The sequence below is a fragment of the Passer domesticus genome, chromosome 16, assembly GCF_036417665.1.
Source record: "Passer domesticus isolate bPasDom1 chromosome 16, bPasDom1.hap1, whole genome shotgun sequence".
Taxonomy (NCBI): domain Eukaryota; kingdom Metazoa; phylum Chordata; class Aves; order Passeriformes; family Passeridae; genus Passer; species Passer domesticus.
In genome coordinates, this window is record NC_087489.1 from 13,010,622 (window position 1) to 13,025,994 (window position 15,373).

General features: G+C 45.1%; 1 long non-coding RNA gene across 1 annotated transcript; it reads right to left on the reverse strand.

Annotated features, from left to right (window-relative positions):
* Positions 1-646: 646 nt before the first annotated feature.
* Positions 647-13,419, reverse strand: LOC135282099 (uncharacterized). The gene is made up of 3 exons (XR_010348429.1): positions 13,109-13,419; positions 5,193-5,262; positions 647-2,211 (listed from the first exon to the last, which is right to left on the reverse strand). It is a non-coding gene; the product is annotated as an uncharacterized LOC135282099 (long non-coding RNA).
* Positions 13,420-15,373: the final 1,954 nt, after the last annotated feature.

Genomic DNA, 15,373 nt, shown 5'->3' on the forward strand with positions numbered 1-15,373 from the left:
CCCCAAATTCATGGAGCAACTTTGGATTTTAGGGTCTGATTAATGTCAGGACGAAAGCAGCGAGGTGGGAGCCTGAACGAGCTCGTTTTGGTAAAATGAGCTTCGTGTTAGGCAGCAAACAAATAGGAAGTACCCAATTTATCTTAATATTTTAAGGCATGTGCTTAAATGCTATCAATTGCAAAGCCCTCTCAGCCAGGTCTTGATTAAAAAGGAAAAAAAAAAAAAACTAAAAAACAGCTTGAGTTTTCAAAGGAGCAAAGGAATCAGGGCATTCATCCCCTTCGGAAATCAAAGAAACTTTGGATGTAGAGAATAAAGAGTTCCTATGACGAGCAGCCAAAAGTCAGCCTGAAGGAGATGTTTGAAGCAGATGGCAAGAAGCAGGGCTTCTATTTGCAAAATAAATCTAAACTTGAATGAGAGTGAGCCAGCGTCAGACACTGATCCTTTTCCACATCAACATAACTCGAGACTTAATTTTTTTCCTCTCCTGCAGACAATATGTTCTGATGAGAGTTTTTTCTTTCACCTATAGATATATTTCTGGAAAAGCTGGCAGGAAACTGCCAAAGAGCTTCTTCATCATGTTCCATTTAAAGGAAGGCATTTTTCTAGAAAAAAATTACAGTCCAGGACAGGAAAATGAAGATGACATGTTTACTTGGAATAAGGAATGATTTTTCAGTAACTGAAGTTACAACTTTATAAAATGACTTTTTCTAACTCATTGTACAAGAGTGCTTACAGCAGTTATTAAAAAAATAAATCATAAAATTAGAACAACAGGGCTGGAAGGGATCTCAAACAATCTTCCAGCTATTCCCCTCCCCACTCCAACCTGATGTTTGTCTCATCTTTTCCTCAGCTGAAACTCACAATCTATTACAAATATCCCCTCACAGTAAGAATGGTTTTCTGATGTCTAGCTTTGTAGTTAATAAATTTATTTTTATGGGTGAATAGACACAGAGGATAAATTCTCTTCCTTCTTTCTGAAGGTTTGTAAAGCCACCCTGGTCTTGTTTGCAAGAAAAGCAACCCAAGTTCAATATTTTTTTACAGATTTTTTCCCTTTTTTTTTTTAGATACTCTTCACGTGGTCCATATTTTTCCCAAATTATGGTGCCTAAATCTGGAAATTATTTTCCTCCTAATGCTCTACCACAAAGAGTGGAGGATTATGTCTGATATCTTCTGCTAAGATTCGTTCATTTATAATGCTTTTTTTTTTCCTTTTGGAAACAGCATAACTTTAGCTCGTGTTCAGCAGGTGCAGGTAGAACCACTACATCCCTTTTCCAAAATGCAGACACAGACAGGTTTTCCTGCTGCTATCCCCTAAGAGTAATAAGATTTGTACTTCAGAAAGCCTCATCTCCAAAAAAATGAGCTGAAAATCTGAATGGATGGTGAATATCTTAAATAATATACATAAAACTGTGTATCTGCACGTAGAAGATGGTTTTCCAGAATTCTGTGGAGGTGCAATTAAGTGAGGTTTTTTAAAATAAGGATTTAAATTAAGATTTTGCTCCTGAACAACCTGCTAGTTGCTCACTTTAACTTGTGTAAAACACAAAGTGCTACTAAATCATCACTCACTGCTCACTGATGTAAGTCTGCATTTGGGTCTCAAAATTAAAATAGGAAAAGACAAAAATACATGGGGCATATTATTTTCTATATTAATTTTAAATGCTACAAACAATATCTTTGCTATTACAAAACAGCCTTTTAGGCAACTGAACTAATTTTAGAGCATCTCTATGCAAATGCGCTGCTGAAATCACACCTTAAATACAAGTCACCCTTCAGTTTGGAGACTCAAAGAAACAATTTCATCAGCAAATGGTTTTGTTGGGAGCCCCAGTGAGTAATTGCAGGGCCCTGGTGATGCTGTGCTGGGACACTTTCTGCTCCTCACACAATTTATTGTCACACCTGCACAGTCGGAGGTGGATGTCTCAAAAGCAGGAGTTTTGTCCTTTCCACAGCTGCATTCAACACTGTCAATTCCATCTTGTTCCCTCAAGATGTAAGATTAGGAGGACAGATGGCAAAGAGTGCAGAGCAAACAGAATAAATCAGTTTGTTTGTCAGCTGGGTGAGGAGTTTTATACTCCAGAGGCTGTTTTGAAACCCGAGACAAAAGGTGTTCCATGCACGGCTGAAATGTCCAAGCTCTGCTCCTCCAATGCCTAAAGTGAACTAAACAAGAAAAAATTGACTTCAGAGGTCACAGAAACATTGAGAGCAAGGAGCAAGTGGTTTAAACAGAGTTACTCCTTCAGTTCTCCAGAGCAGGAATTCCCAATGGTGCAGATTCCTGAAGTTTAGAGAATGACACAGCCCTGCTCTGACACCTGTCCTCCCACACTGCCAGTCAGGTACAGCACACAGGGACATTCCCATGTCCTCTTGCCAAATCCACCTCTGCCAGCATGTCTACAAGCAAAGAAATTTCAAAATAAAGCCCAGCATGTGACAGGTTGGCTGTTGCTTAGGAAATGTCATTTTTCCCATTTGATGTACAGTTGAGGAATGATCCCACTTGCAAAGGGAAGGCAATTGCTCAACCCAGCACACTCTGGCAATTTTCACATAATTAGCAGAATACATTTAGTCTTAACCTTCTTCTGATGAATTCAGTCACACCTGTTTATGTGAAATCAATTAAGAGACCTTAATCTTCTTAGACAGTTTCCAGCACTCCATCCACAGGTTCAGGCCTGTTTCTCGTATTGCGAAGTTTGAGTTATATTAAAAAAGAAACAATTATCCCATAAACACAAAGACCTCAATTATACCTTAATAATTAAACCCAGTTACACTTTTAGTCTGCAGCCTCTTGGTGGCCAGCCACATATCAGAGCAGTCCATTTTGCCTCTGAGAGGGGAAGGGGGAGCAGAAGAAGCCCAGAGCCAGGTCAGCAGGAGCACGCCCGGGTGCCTGCCCCGTGCCAGGACACACATTCCTGTGCCTGGATCTGCTCAGGACTTGTGCACTGACGTCAGGGAATGTCTGCTCACGGGGTCATCTGAGGAAAGGAAGCCCAGGCTACCTCCCCAGAGCATCCAAAATCCCCCTTCTTACAGAAGAATTTTTGGGGAAGGATTTCATTTCACCTCACTTCAGGCATGTCCCTAAAATAGACATTGACAGCAAGGCAGATGATTCATGCTTCAGAAATGCCTGCATTTCCTCACTACAGAGCCTCCCCAAGAGGCTCAGGTCAGGTATCCAGAGCTGGAGGAGACAAATCCCACCACTGGTGAGGACGTACAAGCAGCACTGATATTTAGTGAGAGAACAAGGTGCATGATTCCTGCTCACCTCTGCAGAAGTTACCTGACTAGTTGAGGCTAAAAAAAGAATAGTGTTCCAGTCTCCACTGGGCATAGTTTGTGGTTTATAGCATGAGGCAGTGTTTTATGCCAAAGGAGAATTTAAATCTCACATCTGTGTTTGTTTCTTGGATCTGCTATGCTGGCAAGTGACTCATCCTGAGAAATCTTAAATTACTTTTCATCATACATCTAACATCATAAAAAGCATTGAATTAGTGTCCAGAAATAGTTCAAATTGCAGTAGGAGCAAGAAGTCTTAGCACACTCACAGATTATCTCATGGGATTCACATGAAAGGAGCTGGGAGTACCTTGAAGGTTTTAGAGCAAAACCTCTGCTCAAGCTACAGAGCTGCACAAAACTGCTTTGAGGTGAAACAAAACCAATGAAAATCAACAACTTCAACCAAGGAAACCCGACATTTAGTGTGTGGCATGTGTGACAACTGACCCACTCTGTGAGACCTCCTGGGAAGCTGAGGTCCTGCTCATTGCAAATCAGGAGTTTCTCTTGCAGTTGTACACATGCTACCTTTCCATCCACATTCATTCCACTGTTTTTAAAAGATGGATGAAAGAAAGAAGGAAGAAAAAATTAAAGCTCCCTTTTTTCCCTGAGCCCTTTCTAGGGAAAATATCAAGTAGCAGCTAAAATCTGTTTGAAATCAACTTTTGTTTTATAAACTTTGGGTTTCATTCTAATTGTTAGGGAGACACATAATAACTGGCTTTAACATAATTTTCTTTGGACTATCTCCCCAAAGCCACAATTAATGTAAATACCAGTGTCTTGTTAGTAATTTCCTTTCATTGGTAAAGGCTGAAATGCAATGATCCAACCACAAATCACAAAGCAAATAAGCTTGCAGTGCTGCTCAGGCTGGTGGGGATTATGCAGTTTGTACAGGAAGAGTTGATAAGGGAGATGTTCTGTGAGCAGAATTCCTGGACTGCTTGGAAGGGTTTCATTACATGCCAAGGAGTAACTCTCACGTCCTCCTGGGCAATGCAGGCTGCAGCTTCCAGGGGCACTGGGACATCAAGGGGTGAAAAAGCAGAGTCAGGTCTCAAAGTCGAGAAGATGTGGGATCAGAGACCAGGTTATGGACTCTCAGTGCACAAACCTGGGGGATTTACTCCTCTCCTGCATTTCTTGCAGGTCCTGAGGGGCCTCTAGTGATGGACAACCCACACCCACAGCAGGAGATGAGAACCAACCTCTCTGTCCCTTCTCTGTGCCAGGAGACCCTTGGTGAAGAACCACCCCCACCTCCAGGCAGGCACGAGCCTCAATCTTTCTAGTTTTGCTGACACTATGCATCTTTTTTACCCTTCACTTGCTGGCATACAAAACCACAGGTATTTTAATGCCCTATTTTCATTTTATAAATGGATATTTTGTTTAACAGCCAAAAATACACCTCTCCAGTCAAGCATCCAAATAACTGAAGCAGGTTTCAGTCAAAGCCCCTCTTTACCAAATCATCTCTTCTCTGCCACTCACACACAGAGATGCTACTAAAACATGCAACAGTAAAAGATGCTTTCCAGAGAAAAAATTAGAATCATTGCCTAAAATACAATTGGTACAAACACAACAGAACAAAATCTGACTGCAGGACCAGACTGCCCAGTTTGGTGTTGCAGGACCATTCCCTGCAAGACACAGCAGGGACAGATTTCCAACACAGCCTGGCCTTCAGAAAACCACAGCCAACGTCACTCTGACCAAGTAGCAATCCTTGGGTTTAGCTTGGCATTTTGTGAAGGGAACAGCTCAATCCCAGTTCTTCCATGCTGCTCTATCAATTAACTCCTCAAAAGTACAGAGCCATCACTTACCAGCAGGCCAGAGCTGTCATTCTCCCAGCAGGGCCTCAGGAGTCTCTCTCCTGGCAGGAAAAGCCATCAGCTGCAAGGAAGAAGATGGAGGGATAATTAAATTAATCCCTTTGCCTTCCTAAGCAACTCAAGTATCACCCTTTCATATCTGACATCTTGCAGTTTAGACTCTCTTCAGGGTGAGATGCAAAATAGACACAGTACCTGGTTTTCAGTGATAAGAAAGGTACATGCCAAGGGGAGAAACAATTTGCTTGTGGCTGTGCAAAGTTTTTGGACATAAGGAAATGAGTGCACAGCTGGATTGTAGGCTGCTCCAGTTTTCTGCCAACTTTCTGGGCTCTCTAGCACTGATCTCTGCACTTGCTGTGCTGGTGGAAGGGAAATTTACTTCCCAAAGTGAGGGGCTGGGTTATTGTGCCACAGTCACAGCCAGCTCAGGTGTTTGTGCTGCTTTACAGTGGAGACTGCCATCACTTCTCAGAGGCAGCACCCAATCCCTGCACCATATTTTCCTGTAGGAACTTCACAGTACTGCCTTTGCTCATCTCTACAATGGATGGTTTTGAGAGACCAAAACTACCTTGCAAGGATCCCAAAACATGTTTGAATTTGTTTTCCCAGTCACAAAGGGCTGGCACATCCCTTCCCAGTCCCATAGCATGTTGGCACAAGGAAAATACAGAAAAAAAGAAAAAGAAAAAAAAACCCACTAAAACTCCACACCAACTTGGAAATCAACAGCATCTCAAGAACTGATCAGATACATGTGGATGCAAACAGATAATGATTTACCATCTTGTGTATTCTTACATCCCCTTTCCCCTCCTGTTTTTCCTTTAGGCTGTTTCTATATTCTAACTCCAGCTCCAATTTCTACTCTGAGTTTTCATTATGCTCCTGGTGTAAGAGCCACACATCCCTTCCCATCTCGCTCCTGCCATCTCTTTGGAAGTGCCTATGGATGATTTGCAAAGGCCTGAGACCTCGCTGGGGTCCATTTCTCAGCAGGAAGCTCCTCCAGCTCCCCGTTGATCCAAATCACTCTGAATTTTATTGCCCTTCTTTGTATTGCCTGACTCCCTGACCCTGTAGTTTATGGTTAGTCCAATCTTTGTGTTTCCATCAGAAGACACTTCTCAGCTAACATTAGATTTGAGCCTATTAGAGCTGCTGATACAAGAGGAACCCCCTAAGAAATCCTGAAGGGTGGAACTGGGAATAGAGCACGGGAGCAATAAGCTTGTTCCCTAGCAAACATGATCAAAATGATGGATCTTGCCAAAAGTGCCCGTTGCCCAATTTTCGTTCTTACCCAGCTACAGGGTTTCCTTCACACCCTTTAATTACTCACACCTTCCTTAAGGAACACGGCTCAAACAAACAAACAGGGGAAAAAAAAGTTACAACAACGTAGCATGATCTTGACATACAAGATGTCAGAACCATTATAAACCCCTTTATTGCAGAATGATGTCTTTTGTGCTTAGAGGCATGCTTGCTATTCATAGATCTACTGCTCAGCTGTTCCAGTTTTTAGTTCTGCATAAATGCCCACTCATTATGTCCAGAGGGTTTTGCCTGTAGCTTTGTGTTTGTAGCCTTGAGGCAAATGTCTTGATGGCTTAGGGAACTCGTAGGGAATGACCAAATAACATCGGATTTTCCACAGCAACGAAGCCATTATGGGACAGCATTTCTATGTAACAGCACCCTTCAGTGTGCAATCATTATAACTAAGGATTTAACCGGGCACTGGGGACACAACAAAATCACTTTGAAGCCAAAAAATTCACAGTGAAATCTTAAGCATTCGATTTCTGAAATGCTTGAGTCAGGCAGCTTTGTCAGTTACAGTGAAACCAAGTGAAGGGGAAGGAGTTTTATGCACATCTTAAGAATGAATCCAAGTGTTTGGAACTGTGCATGCAGAGCTGGGAGTGCAGCTTTCCTTGTGCATTCCTTGCACATAGAGTTTCCTGCAGCTGCATCTGGAGCCATCATAAGCACACACACAGCCCTAGTTAAAATTTTTTGCCACAGAGTTTTAGCTATGGCTGAAAATTCTAAGTGCGTTGCTCCCAATTTTGAGGAAAATGTAGTTGGACTGTAGATTACACAGAGCCTTTGTAACCCTCACAGCTTAGGGAATCCAGACCCTGAAGCCTGGCCCATTTCAGCTGTGGTACTCCCCACACACTGACTAAGGGATTTATCTGGAGGGTTCCTGCTCAGTTAGAGACCTGTGGACACCAGGCTAAGCAGCAGAGAAGGAAAAGTTTATGATAAAAAAAGGATACAGCTTAAGCACTGGGTGAACACAGAGCTGCACAAGTGTGCTGGGTTGATATCAGCCTAGAGCCACCCACAGCCCCACTCTTCCTCAACAGGAGAGAAAACAAAATTAAACTCATGGCTCCACACAAAAACCACTGAGATCCCTGAACAGCTGCTGCCATGAGCAAAACAGACTTGATTTGTGGAAAACTAATTTAGTGCATTGTCAATATAAATAAGTTTGGGTGGTGAGAAACGAAGACAAAATTAAAACACACACCATCCCCTCACACTTCTCCCCTGCTCCAAGTCCTGGAATGGCTGCAGGAGATCCCTGCAGTGCTTTGAGCACCTCCACAGGGATGGCAGGGCTGTTCCTCACCCTTTCCCAGCTGTCCTGGGCAGCACTTTGTGCTCTCACACCTTTTTTCATGGTAAGGTCCACAGCACTGCTGACAGACCTGGCTGTGCATGGACACCCCACCCAGCAGGAAATACAGCAGAGGAAACCTGGACCTCTCCAGTGAGGGAATCTCTCAAACTGGAAGGAAAACTATGGTCAAAAGCCACCAAAAGACACTCCCTGCTCCAAGGGCCTGGGCTGAAGAGGAGCTCACACAAAAGGAGAGGCTGTTTTGGTGGGGAATGTCTGGAAATAATCCCGTGAGGAGCAATCTGTGCCAGGGGCTGGCCTTAATGAGCTCCCTGTCGTGGCACATGGGAAACTCCACGGGTGCTTCCAGGAGGCACACACAGCCACTTTCTCCCAGCACAGGCTGGGAATGAAACCCATCCCAGGCTGGTCCAGGCATCCCTGGGACAGCAAGAGCAAGGCACTTCTTGTGTGATGTTCCTTCTGGCCCTCAGCACAAAGCACCAAGGCAGTCTTTCCCCCAGCACACCCCCAAGGGTGAGCTGGGCTGTGATTCACCCACAGAGATGCTGAGGGCTGCATAAGGGCTGCATTGATGAGGCAGGAAGATGAAGCACGCAGCAGAAATGCATGACTGCATGGAAAAATCAGAGGTGCAGCCAGACAAGCGACCCTCTTGGATAATGAGGTGATGTGGTCCAGCACTGGGATGTGATGGAAAAGGAGCTCCCATCCCTCCCCAGTTTGTAGCCCTCACACACAGCGTCTGTGGTGCTCTGACAGGACTCAGAACAACAAAGAACAGAGCAGGGATGGTGAATCTGACTGTGCATCTCACCCCACATCCAGCCTGACTCCTGCATCTCCAGGAGGGCTGGGTTAACAGCAGCAGCCAGCAACATCACTGTCACAACAACTTAGCCCTGCCAGGAGAAGTAACATTATAAAATGGTTCAAGGCAGCAGCACGGCTGGGCAGGGCTTCAGCCCAGCAGTGACTCACCAGAAATGCTCACAGTGCTCCTTGTGTGGAAGGGGCTGTGGAAGGCTCCCCTCGGCTGGCCCTGCTGTGGCCAGCTCAGCCCCAAGAGCAGCTGTGCATTCCCCCAGCCTCTTCCCTCCCCAGGGATGCCATTCCCTCCCTGCCTGGTGCCTCTGGGTTTTAACCCTGGTGGAAGAAAGAGTCTGGGCCCCAGGGGTTTTAGGTACATATTTTTGAGGTGGTGTTTTTTCACACCTTTCCCTTGTATTGTAAAGGTCAGCTAATACATCCCAGAGGGAACACTCTCACAGTGATGAAAAACCCAAAAAATTAGAGAGGAGAAGTTTAGTTCTTTCCTTATTTGCCCAGTTCAGGCTTTGTAAATTTCATGTTTCTTCCTCAGACACAAAAACCTTCTTCCCTTCAAACTGCTCATTCGGGTAAGCTGGGAACAACAACTTCTGTTGCCTACAAAGTACTTGGGACACAGTCCCAAAGTTGCCTGCATATGATGCTGTTTCAAACCTCAGAAATAAATACAGGGCACAAACACCAACTAAAGAGACTTCCACAGCCAGACATCAAGTCACCAGCTCCAGGAATCAGCTCTCACACCCAGCAGCAGCAACACAGACAGGTTTGCTGGACTCATTATTGTAATGAAGCTCATTAAAGTCCCGAGGGAGGCTGTTCCACAACATCCCAGCTGCAGTGCATCCTGTAATCACCATTTCCACCTTTCACAGAAGCTCCCAGAGTGGGTCAGGTCAGGAGGGATCACTGCAGGTCACCCAGCCCAGCCTCTGCTCAAGCAGGGTCCCCTTGAGCACCTTCCTCAGGACTGTGCCCAGAAGGATTTTGAATATCCCCAGGGAATGAGGCTCCACAGCCTCTCAGGGCAGCCTGTTCCAGTGCTCAGCTCACCTTCACACTACCCCACACCTACCCCATTTTTTGGTGGAATTCCCTGTGCATCACTTTCTGCCCATTGCTTCCCATCCTGTCCCTTGGCACTACCAATAAGAAAAAACCCCAAAACATTCAAAGGTGATTGAGAGTGGCCTAGAAAGGGACAGAGGGATGGAAGGAGCACCTTGGCAGGTGTGATGACATCCCTAAACACTCACAGATCCAGGCCATGGTCAGAGTTCAGGGAAGGGCATACAGGAACCACAGGAAGAGTCAGCTTTTCTTGTGTCATCCTCATAAATGCAGTGTAACCTCACAGTGGATCTGTGCAGGGACACCTTTGGAAGGGCAGGGATATAAACCCAAAGGAGGAGTTGGAGGGAAGAAGCACAAAAACATCCAGAGATAAAAAAATGCTGCAGTTACATGAAGCCTATTAGCACAGGCATGGAGCTGCTCCTCCATGCAGTCCTCTATTTCAACAGGTTTATTTCCTTTTATGCTGTTTTTAAGTTCACACCCTGGTACAAGGCAGGAGATTTCCCCCTCCCCAACCAGTAAATTCATAAGAGATGTAAAAGGGGAGAGATGAGGAGAAAGAAACATAACAAAAATTTTAAAATGCAAAATTTTTCACTAGACAAGTCAAATTCCTCATACAACCACTTTGTAAGGCCATGCTGCAAGGGCAGATTTCACACCCCTCACAGTCCCATGACAATGAGATAGTTGCCTTTTTACTGGTGCAAAGTGTTTAGGTATTTCACTGTGACTAACTGCAGCAAAAATGAGGGCCCTGATCTGACCATAAATACTCCAGAAGCAGCTCACTGTGACCAGAAATGAATTTCACCTCCCAAATCCAGAGCAGGCAGCCCCCACTGCCTTTTCCTGCACACACAGATGGAAAAGGACACAGCCATGGACATCTCTGCCACAGCCTGGGGAAAAGCTGAACACCAAAACTTTAGGAAGGATTGAGGGAGCTAGGGATTGGGAACCAAACACTGCTAACACAAAGCTTCCCAGGAAACCCAGGGCTTCTCTCATTCCAGTCCCTTCATCACCTACAGCACAGGGCTGTGCTGGGAGCAGTTTGGTTGGCTCAGCTCAACCAGCCATTAAAATGAGAAGCAGTTCCTTCAGCAGCAGCTGGCAGTGACTTCCAGCCAGCTCTGCCCAGCCTGGACACCCCGTTCCAGAGACAGAGCTGGGCACCTGCCCTGCTGCAGCTTCACAGGGCCCAGGTTTCACTTCCAGGGGTGCAGATGACTCCATTTCCAAGCCCACCTCTACATCCAGCCAGCAGGGATGGCAATTTTATTAATTCTTTTAAAATGGCAATTATATATATATTTTTAAATGGCAATTTTATATTTTTAAATGGTAATTTTATATATATATTTTAATGGTAATTATATAGATATTAAACTGCAATTTTATATATTTTTAACTGCAATTTTATATATATATATATATTTTTAGACTGCAATTTTATATGTATTTTTAAATGGCAATTTTATTAATTTCTTTCAGTGCAGCAGGTATAGGCCATGAGCTCCATGGCCACAGCTACACGCTGGGATATTTCACAAACACCAGCCAGCACTTCCTAATGCATCACCACAGAGAAAACATCCAAGATTTACGTTTCCCCAGAATTTTTTTGCCTCACTTCCACATATTTTTTTCCACTGAAGAACTTGTGCAGGCTCAGCCTCTGTGGGAAGCCGTGAGCCCAGCACAGGAGGCACCAGCACCGATCCAGCACTGGCCAAGTTTAAGCTTCAGGTGCATTTTTGGAGATGCCAGGCCAGGTATTGACCTCTGCAGCAATATCTGAGTCACCCAGAATTAAAAATGCCCTGGGTTGGTGACTCCATAAGGGTGGCTCTCGCTCCCAGCCCTGCTGTGGAAGGAGGCATTTCTCCTCCCTCCACCAGGTCTGGAGAAACATCTCCTTCAAAAGGGATCGGCTCCTCATCACCAGCACAACATTTCCTTTCTGTTTGTGGCCCTACCTCCGGGTAATTGTTTTCCCCAGGTACATTATGACAGATTTCCAAGTCAGTCACCCTTGGAATCCTTTCTGGCCAATTACTGGCACTGCCATTCTGGAAACTACAAGTTTCTGATAGCCTTTTTAAAAGCTCTTTCGCCTCTGGTTTTTTTTTTTTGTTTGTTTGTTTTTTGTTTTTTTCTTTTAATCTTAAAAAAAAAAAAAGAAAAAAAGAAAAAAAAAGTTTCCTGAGTTTTCGTCTTATGCAAACGGCGGGGTTTATGTAAGAAGCTGGCCTGGGGCTGCACCCCCCGGCCCGGCTGTGATCCGCCGCCATGGCCCAGCCCCGGCAGGCCGGGGCCTGCTGCGCGGCGAGCCGGGAGCTGCCGGGGCCCGAGCGGTGCCCGGAGCCGGGACAGCCCCCACGGGCACCGGGGACAGCCGGGATCTGTGGGGGACAGCCGGGATCTGTGGGGGGGACAGCACCCACGAGCACCGGGGACAGCCGGGATCTGTGGGGGACAGCCGGGCTCTGTGGGGGACAGCACCCACGGGCACCGGGCTTTGTGGGGGACAGCCGGGATCTGTGGGGGACAGCACCCACGGGCACCGGGGACAGCCGGGACCCCGCGCTCGGAGCATCCCCTCACTCCTCACACAGCTCTGCCAAGGTGGAAGCCTCGAGGTTTTCAAGAAAAGAATATTTCCCTCATCCTGACCGACAAACGTTTTTTGTTGTGTTTTTTATTTTTTTTCTTTTATTTTCTTTCATGGTGACTTATCTGAGGAAAATGAACACAAAAGAAAAGCCGTAATCGATTTAACACCTTTCTCTCACCTTTTAAGCTCTCACCCAAATACTCATTCTCATTCTTACGTCTCCGATGCCAATCACTGCCCTACCTTGCCGGCAAATACGAAATAAAGGATTAATTTTATGTTCATGTTGTTTTTGAACTCCACAATCACCTAAGTCGTGAAGAAAACCACCAGAAACAAATTTTACCTCAAACGGCAACAGAAATCACTGAGAATCCTCCCCCCAGCCCAGCGGTTTTTGTGGAGCGCATTTCTGGGGACATTTGCGGAGCGCTTTTCTGTCTCTGCGGTAAAATTAACAGGAACGCCTCACAACAGCCTCAGCAGCATCTTATCAAGCTTTATCTCCCAGCAGACAAAGCCACTAAGTACAGGCGTTTGTTTGCCACCAGCACAAAGATTCCCCGTTATTGGGGCGAGCAAGCGGTGCTTGAGGCTCTGAAGGGACAGCCCTGCACTCTCACAGAAACATGCATAGGTTTTCCTCCCTTAACGTCCTCACAACGACCTCATACACATGCAGATGTGCCCTGGCTCCACTCTGCCAGCAGAGCTTACCTTTGCTGGAGGATGGTGCTGACAAATCCTCCAGAAGAGTTTCAGGTTTATACCTGCTGCTCTGCTGAAGCCAAGCGGACCCAAACCCAGCTGGTCCCACAGAACGATCCCCAAACGCTGAATCCTGGGCTCCTAGGAACTTGTGTGAACCCTGGAAAACAGGATCCTCTGCAGAAAGGCCAAATTTTAGCTCCAAGTGATGCCTCTGTCCACATTACAGCTTTGTCTGAGTCACATCGGCTGCTTACAGACCAGTTAAAAGCGATACATTTTGAACTTAATAACTAATAGGACCTTCAGGTGTGAACGGGTTTTTTCCTCCTGCAATGATATTTTCAGCGCTGTCCCCACCTGTGTTTCTTGTTGAGATTGTAAAGAACCAGAGCCTCATCCCATGTGCTTCTGGTTTAGAAACTAACACTTTTTTGTTGTTTGTTTAAATGCCAAGTGTTACTCAGCTGTGGGTCTCCAATATCAGCATCTCTGCTGACAAGTTTGGTGGTCACTGCTTTTTGGGAGCACAAGGATCCATGTCCAAGCTCTGGACAGTGATTTCTGGCAGTTTAGGACCTGCCCTAGAGGACACTGACACTTTGACCATTTGGCTTCCCCTGCACCTCTGAAAATGCACATTTCCCTGGCATCTCCTGCTCTGAGCATCCTCCAGCTTCCCTCATGTTTTCTCTGGATTTCACCACACCTTAACCCTAAATATAGAGCACTATTTTTGGGTAATTAGAGATTCTTAATTAATTAGAGTTACGGATTTAAAGAGTCAAAGCTTGACAAATGAACTGAGACAAATTTTGCTGCAAGAGTTGGAGAAAATTACTGGTCCCAGGTAGCTGTCCTAGTGCTGTGCTGGAAGTTAATTACTGTTTCTCCAAAATATGTGTGCCTCCATCCCAGCTGCTGCCAGCTTTGTACTCTCAGCTCTCCACAGACCTGCAGCTCTTCATGGACTTTGGGTTTTTTTCCTTTCTCTGTGGAGTTGATGTGATGCAAAGAGGGAAGGACAGGATGAAGACCTGGCAGAAGTCGTTTCTGCTTCCAGACATGATCCCTCCTGCCAGAGAGCTGAAATCAAATATTTTCCCTTCTCTCTTTAGCAAGGGAGTTAGCAGAATTTTCAACCATTTTCTGTCACTAAAAACCAATTTCAGTTAATTACAAATAATTGTTTTATTGCAGCAATCAGCTGGAGAACATTATCTTTCCAACCTTTGGTTTCAGCTGCCACTTCCCCCTTGGTTTTATGCTGATTGACCTGGAAATATAAACTCTATGCTCACTTAAAACCTCTTTCCTGTTATTTAGTTCATTCTCAATCTCTGGACTTTCTGCTGCACTCACAAGTATTTGAGTTTTGTGGCACAGAGCAAGTGTCTGTATTATTCCATGCTGTTAATTTTAAATTAAAATATTCTGTATGAATATTTAGGGAATGTGTCATGGCACAGTAGTAGCCTGTGAGAAAGGCCTTCACAAGAACCAGTTAAAAAGGGCTGTTTAGCTAAAAGAGAGGAAAAAGGGAATATTTGTGGGCAGCCCTTACACAACAATGGTACATGGAAACCAGCTGGAACATCCCTGGGAGACACACAGGAGCATCCAGTGACTGCAAAGTGGCATCTGAAACTGGCAGTAAACTTATTTCTATAACCCTCTGAAAGTGAAAATGGAAGAGGGAGAAGGCAGCAAATGATACAGAACAGAATCTAAAAATCTCCTAAAAGTGGTTCCAGGGGAGCCCCTGAGGAATTTTGGCAGAGAGGGTCACCCATGGCTGATGGGACATGAGGCACAAGAATGGCACCAGAGAAATGTCCTGACAGCCACAACTGCTTGGATAGCACCCAGATTTCACAAAAACATGTCTGGCTGTGGGAACAAATTCCCCAGGGCATTTCCTGTGGCTCAGCTCCTTGGGTCACCATCCCAAATGGACCCCGTAGGCTTTGACAAAACTGGCTCCAGGTTCCCCACACAAAACCTGCATTATCAATAAACACATCATTCAGAGATTTATTTTAGTGACAGGGAAGCATCTTTGTCCCTAACCTTGTGTTCTGTTTGTGAAGTAACAGTTTGGGAACAAAGTGTGAACAGTACCCCATTTTTTTCTAAAAAAATTAAAATTAAAATGAAATAGAATAAAATGATGCAGCTGCTATTGCAGAACAAGTTGCCAAAGGCAGCCCAAACCCCTGTCAAGAGGGAGGCTCCAGACCATAATTAGGCCAAAATATCTACAAGGATGTTCAT